This window comes from Anomaloglossus baeobatrachus, chromosome 7 (assembly GCF_048569485.1).
Source record: "Anomaloglossus baeobatrachus isolate aAnoBae1 chromosome 7, aAnoBae1.hap1, whole genome shotgun sequence".
Lineage (NCBI taxonomy): Eukaryota > Metazoa > Chordata > Amphibia > Anura > Aromobatidae > Anomaloglossus > Anomaloglossus baeobatrachus.
The window spans coordinates 96,678,337-96,694,280 of NC_134359.1; the positions used below are offsets into that span (position 1 = coordinate 96,678,337).

Below are 15,944 nucleotides of genomic sequence, written 5' to 3' on the forward strand. Positions count from 1 at the left end.
ACGGGCCTGAATTACATGACACAGCAGCTGATTGTATAAACGGCTTTTATACAATCAGCTGATGCATCAGTGAAAAAAAAAAACCCCTACACACTTACGTGCTGGCTCCTGTCCGATCGCTGCAGGAGCTGCCGGTGATCAGCTGATCTACTCCGGACATGAGACTGACACCACCGATCAAGATTAGACGCAGGATTGTCCTGCTCCGCGCTCCTCCCATCTATTTCCTGCCTCAGGGCAAGATGGGAAAGAGGTAACGTGGGGTCAGCAGGCCCGCGCTTGCGCATAACAAAGGAGGCAGAGGGGGAAAGTGCGGTCACGCGATTATGGGTGGTTAATTGGTAATGAAAATCACAGCGCCGCCCATAATCTAAAGCCTGCGCACACGTCACCAGCGGTGAGACTGGGCACAGTGCTCATCCACGAGAGATAGGCACTGGGCATGCGCGGGGACCTCTGGAGCACTGGGCGGCGTCCACAGCTATAGAAATGAGCGATGGGGGACAGCCTAAAGCGGCAGGAGGCAGAATAACGGACACCAGGCAGCCCGACCCCGTGTACCATTTACAGTATCTGCATACAAAAAAGGTACCACTTTATAAAGTATTTATTTTGGTCTAAAAGGGGGCACAATAATAACACGAACCTTGCTAGAATGCAGCCCAGGAGCTGCAGAGGGGGGGACATACTAAAAAGAATGATGAAAAGGGATAAATAAAAAGAATGAAGATAATAACTTTTTAGGTGTATATTATGTAGATGTATAAAAGGTTTTTTGGGCAAGTTAGACATGAAATGAACATGAAATATCTGTAGATAATAGAATTAATGCATATAACCAGGTGTATATTATGTTACCTGAGCATTATAGGTGTGGAATGATCATGAAATATCTGTAGATAATAGGAAAATGAATGCATGTGGCATATAACCAGGTGTATATTACGTTACCTGAGCATTATAGGTGTGGAATGATCAGGGTGGATAAAAACCAATGTTTTTTAAAAAAAAAAAAAAAAAAAATTGGATTTTTTTGATTTAAATCAATTTTTTTCAATAAACTGCTTTTTGAGGAAAATATTTTACCATCCAAAGGTTCTTCCATCATGAGATACAGCTGAGTTGTTTAACTCAGTAGAATAAAGGCTGTATATGTGTAACATTCACAATGCCATGCTCTTGCAGAGGTTTCTGTAGGATTAGTGGGCAGTTTCTCTCCTATACTATCACAGACGCTCGCTTTACTTACGCAGTTCTCAAAACTGAATTTGACGCCGCAGAGGTCCCAGCCTCTTCTTCACGGCAAAAATATTACAACATGAACAGAGTTGAGAAAAAGACCTTAATCCTATTGTTCTACAAACCTATGAATACAGAATCAACCCCTTCAGTGCCAAGTCAAAGAAGTTAGACAATATATTTCTGATTGTTTGGAGTGGAATAGATCTGCACAACACAAGAAGAATGTGAATCTAAAGGTGGCTTTACACACTGCAACATCGCAAACGACATCGCTGTAACGTCACCGATTTTGTGACGTTACAGCGACCTCCCCAGCGACATTGCAGTGTGTGAAACACATCAGCGACCTGGCCCCTGCTGTGAAGTTGTGATCGCTACAAATCGTTCAGGACCATTCTTTGGTCCTTTATTTCCCGCTGTGCAGCAAAGTCTGTGTGTAAAGGGGACTTTACAGCGACTCCGCGGCTCTGTCTGTGTAGAGTCCTGATTAGCGGTCACCTGTGAAGGATTCACTGGTGACCGCTAATCCCCCAAGTGACTGAAGTGTCCCCCCCTCTCTCATACTCACCGATCCCCGGCGCTGCACGGCGTTCACACTGCTCCAGCGGCTTTTCCTTTTTTGAAAAAGCCGGCCGCCCATTAAACAATCTCGTATTCCCTGCTTTCCCCGCCCACCGGCGCCTATGATTGGTTACAGTGAGACATGCCCCCACGCTGAGTGACAGGTGTCACACTGCACCCAATCACAGCAGCCGGTGGGCGTGTATACTGTGCATTGAAATAAATAATTAAATAATTTAAAAAAACGGCGTGCGGTCCCCCCAATTTTAAAACCAGCCAGATAAAGCCATACGGCTGCAGGCTGGTATTCTCAGGATGGGGAGCCCCACGTTATGGGGAGCCCCCCAGCCTAACAATATCAGTCAGCAGCCGCCCAGAATTGCCGCATACATTATATGCAGCAGTTCTGGGACTGTACCCGGCTCTTCCCGATTTGCCCTGGTGCTTTGGCAAATCGGGGTAATAAGGAGTTAATGGCAGCCCATAGCTGCCAATGAGTCCTAGATTAATCATGTCAGGCGTCTATGAGACACCCTCCATGATTAATTTGTAAATTACAGTTAAAAAACACACACCCGAAAAATCCTTTATTAGAAATAAAAAACACTAACAAATTCCCTCATTACCAATTTATTACCCACAACAAAGCCCTCCATGTCCGGCGTAATCCACGGTCCTCCAGCGTCGCATCCAGCTCTGCTGCATGCAGGTGACAAGAGCAGCAGAAGACACAGCCGCTCCTGTCACCTCCACGCAGCTAATGAAGGCAATAGCGCGATCAGCTGCGCTACTCACCTCATTTGCTGCGTGGAGCTGACAGGAGCGGCGGTAAGTAGCACGATCAGCTGGACTGTCACTGAGGTTACCCGCGGCCACCGCTGCATCCACCGCTGGATCCAGGTAACCTCAGTTACAGCTCAGCCGATCACACGGCTGTCTCCATTAGCTGCGTGGAGGTGACAGGAGCGGCTGTGTCTTCTGCTGCTCCTGTCACCTGCATGCAGCAGAGCTGGATGCGACGCTGGAGGACCGTGGATTACACCGACATGGAGGGCTTTGTTGTGGGTAATAAATTGGTAATGAGGGAATTTGTTAGTGTTTTTTATTTCTAATAAAGGATTTTTCGGGTGTGTGTTTTTTAACTGTAATTTACAGATTAATCATGGAGGGTGTCTCAGACGCCTGACATGATTAATCTAGGACTTATTGGCAGCTATGGGCTGCCAATAACTCCTTATTACCCCGATTTGCCAACGCACCAGGGCAAATCGGGAAGAGCCAGGTACAGTCCCAGAACAGTCGCATATAATGTATGCGGCAATTCTGGGCGTCTGCTGGCTGATATTGTTAGGCTGGGGGGCTCCCCATAATGTGGGGCTCCCCATCCTGAGAATACCAGCCTGCAGCCGTATGGCTTTATCTGGCTGGTATTAAAATAGGGGGGACCGCACGCCGGATTTTTTAATTATTTATTTATTTATTTTACTGCACAGTATAGACACGCCCACCGGCTGCTGTGATTGGGTGCAGTGACACAGCTGTCACTCAGCGTATGGGCGTGTCTCACTGCAACCAATCACATTTGCCGGTTGGTGGGGAAAGCAGGGAATACGAGATTGTTTAATGAGCGGCCGGCTTTTTCAAAAAAGGAATAGCCGCCGGAGCAGTGTGAACGCCGTGCAGCGCCGGTGATCGGGGATCGGTGAGTATGAGAGAGGGGGGGAAATCACCAGCAAATGAGGTGAGTAACGCGATCAGCTGAGCTGTCACTGAGGTTACCCGGTGGCCGCCACTGGATCCAGCGGTGGCCGCGATTAACCTCAGTGACAGCTCAGCTGATCGCGCTACTCACCTCATTGTGGAGCTGACCGGAGCGGCGGTGAGTAGCGCGATCAGCTGAACTGTCACTGAGGTTACCCGCGGCCACCGCTGGATCCAGGTAACCTCAGTGACAGCTCAGCCGATCACACGGCTGTCTTCATTAGCTGCGTGGAGGTGACAGGAGCGGCTGTGTCTTCTGCTGCTCCTGTCACCTGCATGCAGCAGAGCTGGATGCGACGCTGGAGGACCGTGGATTACGCCGGACATGGAGGGCTTTGTTGTGGGTAATAAATTGGTAATGAGGGAATTTGTTAGTGTTTTTTATTTCTAATAAAGGATTTTTCGGGTGTGTGTTTTTTAACTGTAATTTACAAATTAATCATGGAGGGTGTCTCAGACGCCTGACATGATTAATCTAGGACTCATTGGCAGCTATGGGCTGCCATTAACTCCTTATTACCCCGATTTGCCAAAGCACCAGGGCAAATCGGGAAGAGCCGGGTACAGTCCCAGAACTGCTGCATCTAATGTATGCGGCAATTCTGGGCGTCTGCTGGCTGATATGGTTAGGCTGGGGGGCTCCCCATAACGTGGGGCTCCCCATCCTGAGAATACCAGCCTGCAGCCGTATGGCTTTATCTGGCTGGTATTAAAATAGGGGGGGGGGACCGCACGCCTGATTTTTTAATTATTTATTTATTTACACAGCACACAGACAGAGCCGCGCGGCATTAAATGAAGTCGGGTGAAGTTCACCTGCTTTTTTGACACGTCCCCAACGACCAGCTAGTCGCTCTGCAGGTCCGGATCGCTGTTAGGTCGTTGGCCAGGTCTGCCTGTTTGACAGCTCACCAGAGACTTTGTAGCGATCCCGGCTAGGTTGAGATCGCAGGTTGGATCGCTAGAAAGTCTCAGTGTCTTGAGAAAATTCCGCATGCTCTCAAAGATTACCGCACCCGCGGTAAAAAACCGCATGCGGTTTTACCGCGGTATTGCTGCGGTTTTGCCGCGTGCGGGTTGGGATGTGCTTTATTGCATTCAATGCAATAAAGCACATTGGAAAAAAAAAAAAAAGTCATTTAATTCTGAGATAGTAGATAGACAGAAGAATAGATAGAGGGATAGATAGATAGATGACAGATCGCTGCATTTCCCACGGTCGGCAGTGAGTTCACATTACCGGCCGTGGGAAATGACCGGTAATTACCTCTGCTGTCTGCTGCATTCATTCAGCGCTGTGTCTGTGACAGTCGCGGCTGGATGTAAGCAGTGCAGGACCTGTGGATTACGCCGGAGCGGTGGATTACGCCGGAGCTTTGGTGCGGGAGGGGTTAATAAAATGGTGAACGAGGCTTGTTTGTTTTATTAAAAATAAAGGATTTTTCGGTGTCTGTTTTTTTCACTTTACTTACGGGTTGATCATGTCAGCTGTCTCAGACGCTGCCATGATCAAGCCTGGAGTTAATGGCGGTGGTCCCCCACCATCATTAACCCCTTGTATTACCTTGCTGCCACTGCTACACGGCGGCAAGAAGAGCCGGGGACACGCCGGTGCTGCCGCATAATGCATGCGACAGTGCCGGGGCAGCTCGGCTGCCGGAGGGGGAGTGAGGCGGGGGACATTAACCCTGCCCCTCTCCCTCCCCAGCCTGAGAATACCGGGCCGCCGCTGTGTGCTTACCTCGAGCTGGAAGGTAAATATGCAGCGGAGCCCACGTTCTTTGTTTTCTATATTTCCGTTTTCTTTCTATGTGTGTTCTATGTGTCTGTGATGTCTATCTGTGTCTGTGATGTGTGTGTGTGTTTACTCTATGCTTTGCTTCCTCTTCCTGTAATGACATCACTTCCCTGCAAACCGCAGACAAGCGATGTACATTACCGGAGGTAAACCGCGAAATACCGCAGGGAATAACGCAGGAAAACGCAGTGAACCGCACAGAATTTGCTGCCTGCGTTATTCCCTGCGGGATTTCATGATTAACATTGGAGTCAATGGAGTGAAATCCCGCAGCGATGTGCGGAAAAGAAGTGACATGCACTTGTTTTTGCTGCGGGATTCCCGCAGCAAAACATGCAGCTGTCAAATTCCGCCCAGTGCGCACAGGATTTTTTTTCTCCATAGGATTTGCTGGTGATTCACTGCAGAGATGTTCTGAACATTTTCTGCAGCGAAACATGCAGCAAATCCGCGGAAAATCCGCGGCAAAATCCGGTAAGTGCGCACATAGCCTTAGGCTACTTTCACACATCCGGTTTGAGCCGTGCGGCTCAATCCGGCTGTGAAACCTATGCAACGGATGCGGTGAAAACACCGCATCCTTTGCATAAGTTTTTACATGCGGCCGGTCCGTTTTTTTTCCGGTTGCGGCAAGCTACTGAGCATGCGCAGTGGAAAAAACCGCATGCGGCGGCCGGATGCGTTTTTTTCCCGCATCGCGCCGCATCCGGCATCCATAGGCATGCATTGAAAATGCGCCGCAGCGGCCGGATGCGGCGCAATGCGTTTTTTTTGCCGGAGCAAAAAACGTTGCAGGGAACGTTCTATCCGGCCGCCGCATTTATTTATTTTGCCGCATCCGGAAAAAAAACGGATGCACCGCAAAGCCATCAGGTACAATCCGGTTACAATGCAAGTCTATGGGGATAAACCGGATGCGATACCGGATCCGGTTTACCCGTTTTTTTCCGGATTGTACCTGATGGGAAAAAACTGATGTGTGAAAGTAGCCTTAGTGTGAGGAGGAGGAAGGGCAAGCAGACAAGAAAATGAAAGAGAAACTTTGAGCACAATACTGCAGCATAGCCACAGACAGACAAGTCTGGATCTGTTTGTGTGTACGATCTGAGGTTTATTACATTCTTTCCTTATAATGGCAGCAGGCCGTAAAAGAGACCCAGTTTGGGAATATTTTAATGAAGCTCCTTCGCCTATCGGTAAGGCTACTTTCACACATCAGTTTTTTTCCATCAGGTACAATCCAGAAAAAAAACGGGTTAAACGGATCCGGTACTGCATCCGTTTTATCCCCATAGATTTGCATTGTTACCGGATTGTACCTGATGGCTTTGCATTGCATCCGTTTTTTTCCGGATGCGGCAAAATTTATCAACGCGGCGGCCGGAGGCAACGTGTCATGCAACGTTTTTTTGTCCGGCAAAAAAAACGCATCGCGCCGGATCCGGCATGTTTTACAATGAAAGCCTATGGACGCCGGATCCGGTGCAATGCGGTAAAAAATGGATGCGGCTACCGGATCCGTTTTTGTAAACTGCGCATGCACCAAATTAAAAAAGCTGATCCTTCAAAAAAAAAAAAAGACAAACCGGATGCAAACCGTATCCACCGGATCCAGTTTTGTACGCATCCGGCATAACGGATACGTTAAAAAACGGATCCGATGGATACGGTTTTACATTTTTTGGCCGGATCCTTTGGATCAGGAAAAAAAAAGGATTGTGCCTGAATGCAGAAAACTGATGTGTGAAAGTAGCCCAAGGCAGGCATGCGTGCAAAATGCAAACGATGCAACAAAGAGATGCAAGGCCTGGGGGCACGAAAGAGGCAACATCATGAGAAGTGCGGTGATGAAGATGACCAAAGAAACTTCGGAACAGGCAGGATCTTCAGGTTGGTAAACATTTTTATTGAATCCTATTTCTAAAGACTAAACTGTCATGTGTGAGAAAAATTATATTTCTTATTATTACTGCATGTTACTGTCATTTGGTACAGTTATGAAGAAAAACAAATATTCCTTTTGGGGCAGGGGCAGTGATGTGTTGTGTACAATAAGTAGAAATTGTATAATAAACAATAAAATAACAGCATTGACATTTTTTGTTTAGGGGAATTCATGGATTCTGGAAACTATCCACCTCCAAGATCACCATCATCCTGTTCTACAGTTTCAGAGTTATCCATCCAGGATAGTGCTTCATTAGCAGCAGCAGCATCATCAGACACCCACAGCCACATATCACCATCACCCAAAAGGAAGAAAAAACCTTTACCTCTTGGAACCACCATAGATAGGTTTGTGATAAGAACTAGCAGATTAGAAAAAGAGTTGAATGATGACAAAATTGCCCAGTTTATTTATGCAACGAACTCTTCTTTCCGTCTGACAGAGAACCCACATTTCATTAATATGGTTCAGTCACTGAGACCAGGATACAGTCCACCCAGCAGAGCTGATGTTGCAGGGAAACTGCTGGATCAAGTGTATGACAGAGAAATGGAGCAATGTGCAACAGCTCTGGAGGGTAAAATTGTTAACCTAAGTATTGATGGGTGGAGTAATGTCCACAATGATCCTATTGTATGTGCTTGTATAACAACAGAAGAAGGTAAAGTCTTCCTTGCACAAACAACTGATACGTCAGGAAATGCACACACAGCAGAATACTTACAAGAAGTGGCAGTAAAAGCTATAACGACATGTGAACAAAAATTCAAATGTCTAGTACGCAGTTTGGTCACTGACAATGCTGCAAACGTATCCAAGATGAGAAGAGATTTAGAAGAGCAGGGAGGGAATACAAAGCTGCTAATAACATATGGTTGCAGTGCTCATTTGCTGCACCTCTTAGCCAAAGACTTAAGTGTTCCAGAAATAAAGGCTAATGTTGTTGAAATTGCTAAATACTTCCGTAATCATTTTGCTGCCGCAGCTCTGAAAAGGATGGGTGGAACCAAGCTAACGCTCCCACAAGATGTTAGGCCTTGTGCGCACTATGCGTTTTTGCCGCGTTTTTAACCGCGTTTTTGTGCTGAAAACGCAGTGACATTGCTTCCCCAGCAATGTCAATGGGTTTTCATAAGTGCTGTCCGCACACAGCGTTTTTTTTTAGCTGCGTTTTTGTGGTGACCACAAAAACGCAGCATGTCAATTATTTCTGCGTTTTTCACCCATTGAGTTCAATGAATGTTCAACAACGCAATGAAAAACGCATATAGCCGCGTTTCTATGACTAAAAACGCAGCTATAAAACGCAAGGGGTGGGTACTACAGTGACGTGTACAGGAAGAGGATTCCTTCTGTTGGTAAACACAGAAGCATGAATCCTCCCGGTACCGTCACCGCTGCGTCCACAACCCGCCCGGTGCCATGTCAGCTCCGTTCGGAGCCATGTCTGGGCGGGAGGTGGAGGCAGCGGCGAAAACCAAAGTGAACAGTAGAAAAATAAAAAAATGTCATATATACTCACCTTTCTGCAGGGTCCCGGTGCCATGCCCGCTCCTGTCCCGGTCCCGCCGCTCTGGCTGTGTGCAGTCTCCCCGGGGCAGGACCTTGCTTGCAGGACCTGGCGGTGGATCACCTGATGCAGTCACCTGACGCATCAGCTGATTGTAGTCTCGCCGGCTTTTTCGCGCCCGGCCGGCTATCAGCTGATCCTGCCGTCAGGGGACTTCATCAGCTGATTACCGGCAGCTCCTGCAGCGATCGGACAGGATCAGACTCCTGTCCAATCAATCGCTCCAGGAGCTGCCGGTAGTCAGCACAGCACATAAGTGAGTATTTTTTTTTTTTTTCACCGATGCATCTGCTCATTGTATAAAAGCCGATTATACAATCAGTTGATGTGTGATGTGATTCAGGCACTTGATCCTGACACATCATCTGATCGCTTTGCCTTCCAGCAAACCGATCAGATGATATTGGATCCGGATTGGACGGCGCGGGACGCTGACCCAGGATTACTGCGGAGGGGGGTTCTTTATTTCAATAAAGATGGAGTCACTAATTGTGTTGTGTTTTATTTCTAATAAAAATATTTTTCTGTGTGTTGTTTTTTTTTTTATCATTACTAGAAATTCATGGTGGCCATGTCTAATATTGGCGTGACACCATGAATTTCGGGCTTAGGGCCAGCTGATAATATACAGCTAGCCCTAACTCCATTATTACCTAGCTAGCCACCCGGCATCAGGGCAGCTGGAAGAGTTGGATACAGCGCCAGAAGATGGCGCTTCTATGAAAGCGCCATTTTCTGGGGTGGCTGCGGACTGCAATTCGCAGTGGGGGTGCCCAGAAATCTTGGGCACCCTGCACTGTGGATTCCAATCCCCAGCTGCCTAGTTGTACCCGGCTGCACTCAAAAATTAGGCGAAGCCTACGTCATTTTTTTTTTTTTAATTATTTCATGAAATAATTAAAAAAAAAAAAAAGGGCTTCTCTATATTTTTGGTTCCCAGCTGGGTACAAATAGGCAGCTGGGGGTTGGGGGCAGCCCGTACCTGCCTGCTGTACCCGGCTAGCATACAAAAATATGGCGAAGCCCATGTCATTTTTTTTTCTTTTTGGGCAAAAAACTGCATACAGTCCTGGATGGAGGATGCTGAGCCTTGTAGTTCTGCAGCTGCTGTCTGCTCTCCTGCATACACTAGTTCTGCAGCTGTCTGCTCTCCTGCATACAATGAACATTTTGAAGAAGGAAATGACATCAGACCTTTTTTTTTTTTTTTCCATCAACAATCTTTAATGGCATTGTGCACTGATTAAAAACGCAGTGAGCAAAAACGCAGCAAAAAACGCACCAAATCGCGTCAAAAACGCATGCGTTTTTGCCGCGTTTTTTAGCCGCGGGTGCGTTTTTTGAGACAAAAACGCACATAAAAACGAAGCGTGAAAAAAACGCCTAGTGCGCACATACCCTTAGATGGAACTCTGTGGTGGACTGTTTTGAGCAGTATATCAAAAACTGGCAACTGGCCTATTCTGATGACACTTTGTGAAGAAAATCGAGATAAAATAGATGGCACTGTCACGGCCAAAATCCTCAACATTGGGCTTAAGAGAAATGTTGAAAATATGCTGAGCTTCCTGAAACCCATCTCTCAAGCTTTAAACAAAATACAGAAAAATAGCTGTTTTATTGCGGATGCTGTTGAAATTTGGAAGGAACTGAGTGAACACTTAAAAACAGAGCTACACATGGACAAAATTAAATTACAAGCAGTAAACAAACGAATGGGACAAGCACTGACTCCAGCTCATTTTTTGGCAAATATTGTCAATATCCAATATCAGGGTCAAAACCTAAGTGCTGAGGAAGAGGAGTTAGCTATGACATGGGTATCCAGCAATCATCCTTCTTTAATGCCAACTATAATAAACTTCAGAGCTAAGGGGGAACCATTCAAGAAATATATGTTTGCTGAAGATATTTTAAGGAAGGTCACACCAGTAAACTGGTGGAAGTCACTTAAGCGCTTGGATTTAGAGACTGTTCAAGTAATGATTTCACTTTTAACAGCAGCAGCTTCTTCTGCAGGCGTTGAAAGAATATTCTCTTCCTTTGGACTCATTCATTTGAAATTGAGAAATCGGTTGGGACCCAATAAAGCAGGAAAGCTTGTTTTTCTTTTCCAGATTATGAATAGGAACAAAGAAGATGATGATGAAGATGACGACAAGTGAGCTACAGAGGACAGCAGGGACAGTAGTATTTAAAGGGAACCTGTCATCAGAAATGTCGCCCAAAAGCTAAAAGATTCCCCCTCTGCAGCTCCTGGGCTGCATTCTAGAAAGGTCCCTGTTATTATTGTGCCCCATGTGAGACCAAAATAAAGCCTTTATAAAGTTCTACCTTTTTGTATGCAGCTTCTGTAAATTCGTCCCGGGGGCGGGCTCTCTGCCGTCCGTTATTCTGCCTCCTGGTCCTGTATGCCGCCCCCATCGCTCCTTTCCATATCTGATGCACCGCCCACTGCTCCAGCCATCCCCGTGCATGCCCAGTGCCAGTCTCACAGGACTGAGCACTGTGACTGCTGGTGATGTGTGCGCAGGCAAGTGATTATGGGCGGGACTGTGACTGTTATCAGCAAGTACCCGGCCATAATCTCTTGAGCGCGCAAACCTCTCCAGCGTCACACTGAGCTCAGGATTTATGCTAGACTGTATGGGCTGCTTTCAGGGATGACGTCCCTTTGTCATGTGATAGTATTTCGAACACGCCCCTATCACATGACAAAGGGACGTCATCCCTGGAAGCAGCCCATACAGTCTAGCATAAATCCTGAGCACAGTGTGACGCTGGAGAGGTTTGCGCGCTCAAGAGATTATGGCCGGGTACTTGCTGATAACAGTCACAGCCCCGTCCATAATCACTTGCCTGCGCACACGTCACCAGCAGTCACAGTGCTCAGTCCTGTGAGACTGGCACTGGGCATGCACGGGGATGGCTGGAGCAGTGGGCGGTGCATCAGATATGGAAAGGAGCGATGGGGGCGGCATACAGGACCAGGAGGCAGAATAACGGACGGCAGAGAGCCCGCCCCCGGGACGGATTTACAGAAGCTGCATACAAAAAGGTAGAACTTAATAAAGGCTTTATTTTGGTCTCACATGGGGCACAATAATAACAGGGACCTTCCTAGAATGCAGCCCAGGAGCTGCAGAGGGGGAATCTTTTAGCTTTTGGGCGAAATTTCTGATGACAGGTTCCCTTTAAGTTTTTCATGTGTCGGCTGGGCTGACAGTCTAAGTTTCTTAAAATATATATATATATATTTTGTTTAGCCAAATTAGTTAACAAACATGGATGTTTGTTTAAGCAAATAACTTATGCTGTAATGTTATTGTTTCAGTTGAATAAATCTATTTAAATTGTTATTAAGGTCAGGATTATTTTTCTCCTTCCTAAGTACAACAGAACAGTGGTGTCCAAATATGAATGATTAACCCATTAAACTGGGGAGAAAAAAGTAATATAAAAAGTGATTCTAAAAATCTTCATCTACTTGCATGTTAAAGTAGCAAGAACTAGTTTAGGTAGAAACTTTGATTTAAATCACTGATTTAAATCAAGCCTTACTGACTAGTGATTTAAATCGTGATTTAAATCAGTTGATTTAAATCAAATCCACCCTGGGAATGATCATGAAATATATGTAGATAATAATAGAATGAAGGCATATGCCATATAACCAGGTGTATATTATGTTACCTGAGCATTATAGGTGTGGAATGATCATGAAAGATCTGTAGATAATATAAAAAGGAACGCATATGGCATATAACCATATATATTAGACCTGGTTATATGGCATATGCGTTCATTTTCCTGTAATCTACTGATATTTCATGATCATTCCACACCTATTATGCTCAGGTAACATAATATACACCTGGTTATATGCCATATGCCTTCATTTTCCTATTATCTACAGATCTTTCATGATCATTCCACACCTATAATGCTCAGGTAACATAATATACACCTGGTTATATGCCATATGCGTTCATTCTATTATTATTTAGATATATTTCATGATCAATCCACACCTATAATGCTCAGGTAACAATATACACCTGGTTATATGCCATATGGCTTCATTCTATTATTATCTACATATATTGCATGATCATTCCACACCTATAATGCTCAGGTAAGATAATATACACCTGGTTATATGCCTTCATTTTCCTATTATCTACAGATATTTCATGATCATTCCACACCTATTATGCTCAGGTAACATAATATACACCTGGTTATATGCCATATGCCTTCATTCTATTATTATCTACATATATTTCATGATCATTCCTCACCTATAATGCTCAGGTAACATAATATACACCTGGTTATATGCCTTCATTTTCCTATTATCTACATATATTTAATGATCATTCCACACCTATAATGCTCAGGTAACAATATACACCTGGTTATATGCCATATGGCTTCATTCTATTATTATTATCTACATACTAGAAGGTGGCCCGATTCTACGCATCGGGTATTCTAGAAATTACGTATTGTGTAGTTAATGTATGATTTTTGTCATATATATATATATATATATAGATGATGTTGTGTGTAGTTGGCAAGTGTTTGTGTAGGGCGCTGTAAATGTTCTGGGTGTTGTCTGGGGGGGGGAGCGGTGTTGTATGTGTGTTGCGTTGTTTGTGGAGTGCTGTGTGTCTGGTGCTGTGTGTTGCGCGGTTTGTGTGGGTGTGGAGTGCGTGTGTGTGTTTTGGGGGAGGTATGTTTTTTGCAGTGTGTGTTGTGCGGTATGTGCGTATATTTGTGTGTGCCGCGGTGTCTGTGTGGGTGTGGGTGTCTGTGTAGGGCGGTGTTTGTGGTTCCCAGTGTGCGTGTGGTGTGTTGTGCAGTGCGTGTGTGGCGGTGTGTGTGTGTGTGTTTTGGGGGGGGAGGTACGCACCCCCCCCATCATGCTCCATCCCCCATGCTGCGCACCCCCCCATCGTGCTCCATCCCCCATGCTGCGCACCCCCCATCATGCTCCATCCCCCATGCTGCGCACCCCCCCCATCGTGCTCCATCCCCCATGCTGCGCACCCCCCCATCGTGCTCCATCCCCCATGCTGCGCACCCCCCCATCGTGCTCCATCCCCCATGCTGCGAACCCCTCAGAGAGGAGTATAATAGGAGAAGTATAATGGGAGTAGTCCTGGGGGGTGGTGTACAGGTGCCCAACGTGTGCGGGGGGCGTGGCCCAGCGGGCATCGCGTGCGGGGCGTGGCGTGCGGGGGCGTGGCCCAGCGGGCATCGCGTGCGGGGGCGTGGCCCAGCGGGCATCGCGTGCGGGGGCGTGGCCCAGCGGGCATCGCGTGCGGGGGCGTGGCCCAGCGGGCATCGCGTGCGGGGGCGTGGCCCAGCGGGCATCGCGTGCGGGGGGCGTGGCCCAGCGGGCATCGCGTGCGGGGGGCGTGGCCCAGCGGGCATCGCGTGCGGGGGGCGTGGCCCAGCGGGCATCGCGTGCGGGGGGCGGGCCTGGCCAAACGGTTAATCCATGCGGGGGCGGGGCCAGTGGGCATTGCGTGCGGGCCTGGCCAAACTGTTAATCCATGTGGGGGCGTGGCCAGCGGGCATCGCGTGCGGGGGCGTGGCCTAGCGGGCATCACATGCGGGGGGCAGGCCTGGCCAAACGGTTAATCCATGCGGGGGGCGGGGCCAGGCTGAGCCCAGCGGCCAGTCCGATGGTTGTCATTGTAAGGACACAATTTTGGAGCAAGACAGACAGACAGAATGAATAAGGCAAATTTATATATATATATATATATATATATATATATATATATATATATATATATATATATATATATATATATATATATATATATATATTCATGATCATTCCACACCTATAATGCTCAGGTAACATAATATACACCTGGTTATATGCCTTCATTCTATTATCTACAGATATTTCATGCTCATTCCACACCTATAATATACACCTGGTTATATGGGATATGCGTTCATTCTATTATCTACATATATTTCATGATCATTCCACACCTATAATGCTCAGGGAACATAATATACACCTCGTTATAAGCGTTCATTCTATTATCTACAGATATTTCATGTTCATTCCATGTCTAACTTGCCCAAGAAAGCTTTTATACATCTACATAATATACACCTATTAAGTTATTATCTTCATTCTTTTTATTTATTCCTTTTTTTCATTCTTTTTAGAATGTCCCGCAGAGGGGGAATCTTATGTTTAGTGCAACATTTCTGCTGACAGGTTCCCTTTAATTTCTGGAGGGATGCTTTAACCCCTTCACGGCTGATGACGTGCATATGTACGCCATTGGCAGTGTCCCTACCTTTGATGCAGGCTCAGGAGCTGAGCATGTATCTGTCCCTGCACATGTCGGTTGATGTGATGAGCCATCATGTGCCTCTATTACAGCTCCGCTCACGGCTGTCATTCTGATTTACCACACACCAGCAGGGAGCACGTGACTGATCCTGCCCATCAGCACCACCTTGACGTGATCACAGGGCACCGCTGGGTTGCCATGACAGCCGGTGGACTGCTGACGACCCGTGTCTGTCATTAGGACCCTCCTCCGATGGCCGGATGTGGAGCCACCATTATAGATTGTGATTTCAGAGCTCTATGGACAGAATCGTATTTATACATATGAAAAATTCCAGATATCCTTATCGGATTGGAGTGATAGAAACCACGGGGGCGTTTCTGGTGGGTCCCCAGCACGACCCCTTATCATCATGGCGGACGAGAAGGCTCTGCTCTGGAGGGGCCGGGTCTGCAGGGGAAGATTCAGGGGACGTGACCGGTTACCATTAAAAAAACAAAACTACTTTTCTTGTTGTTTCATCCCCTACAAAACTTAGGTGTAAGTTTGGAGGAGGGGCGGACTCCGTGTATATCACCCCGTGCAGTCACCAACCGTCCATACACAAAGCCTCAGTCACTTCCTATACAGTCCAGCAAAAAGCGGCTCACCAAGACGGCCATGAAGCTATGAACTGCGCCAGCGGACGACGGAACTCACCGGCTGCACGGTCAGTCACCTCCTCTCCTCAGGAGC

At 46.8% G+C, this 15,944-nt stretch overlaps 1 protein-coding gene across 1 annotated transcript in view; it reads right to left on the reverse strand.

Moving 5' to 3' along the window:
- Positions 1 to 15,944, reverse strand: part of LOC142246629 (uncharacterized) — a 96,253-nt gene extending 80,309 nt beyond the window's left edge. The window contains exon 1 of the mRNA XM_075319697.1: positions 15,860 to 15,944. The gene's annotated coding sequence lies outside the window, so the exon portion shown is untranslated. The remainder of the gene's footprint in view (positions 1 to 15,859) is intronic.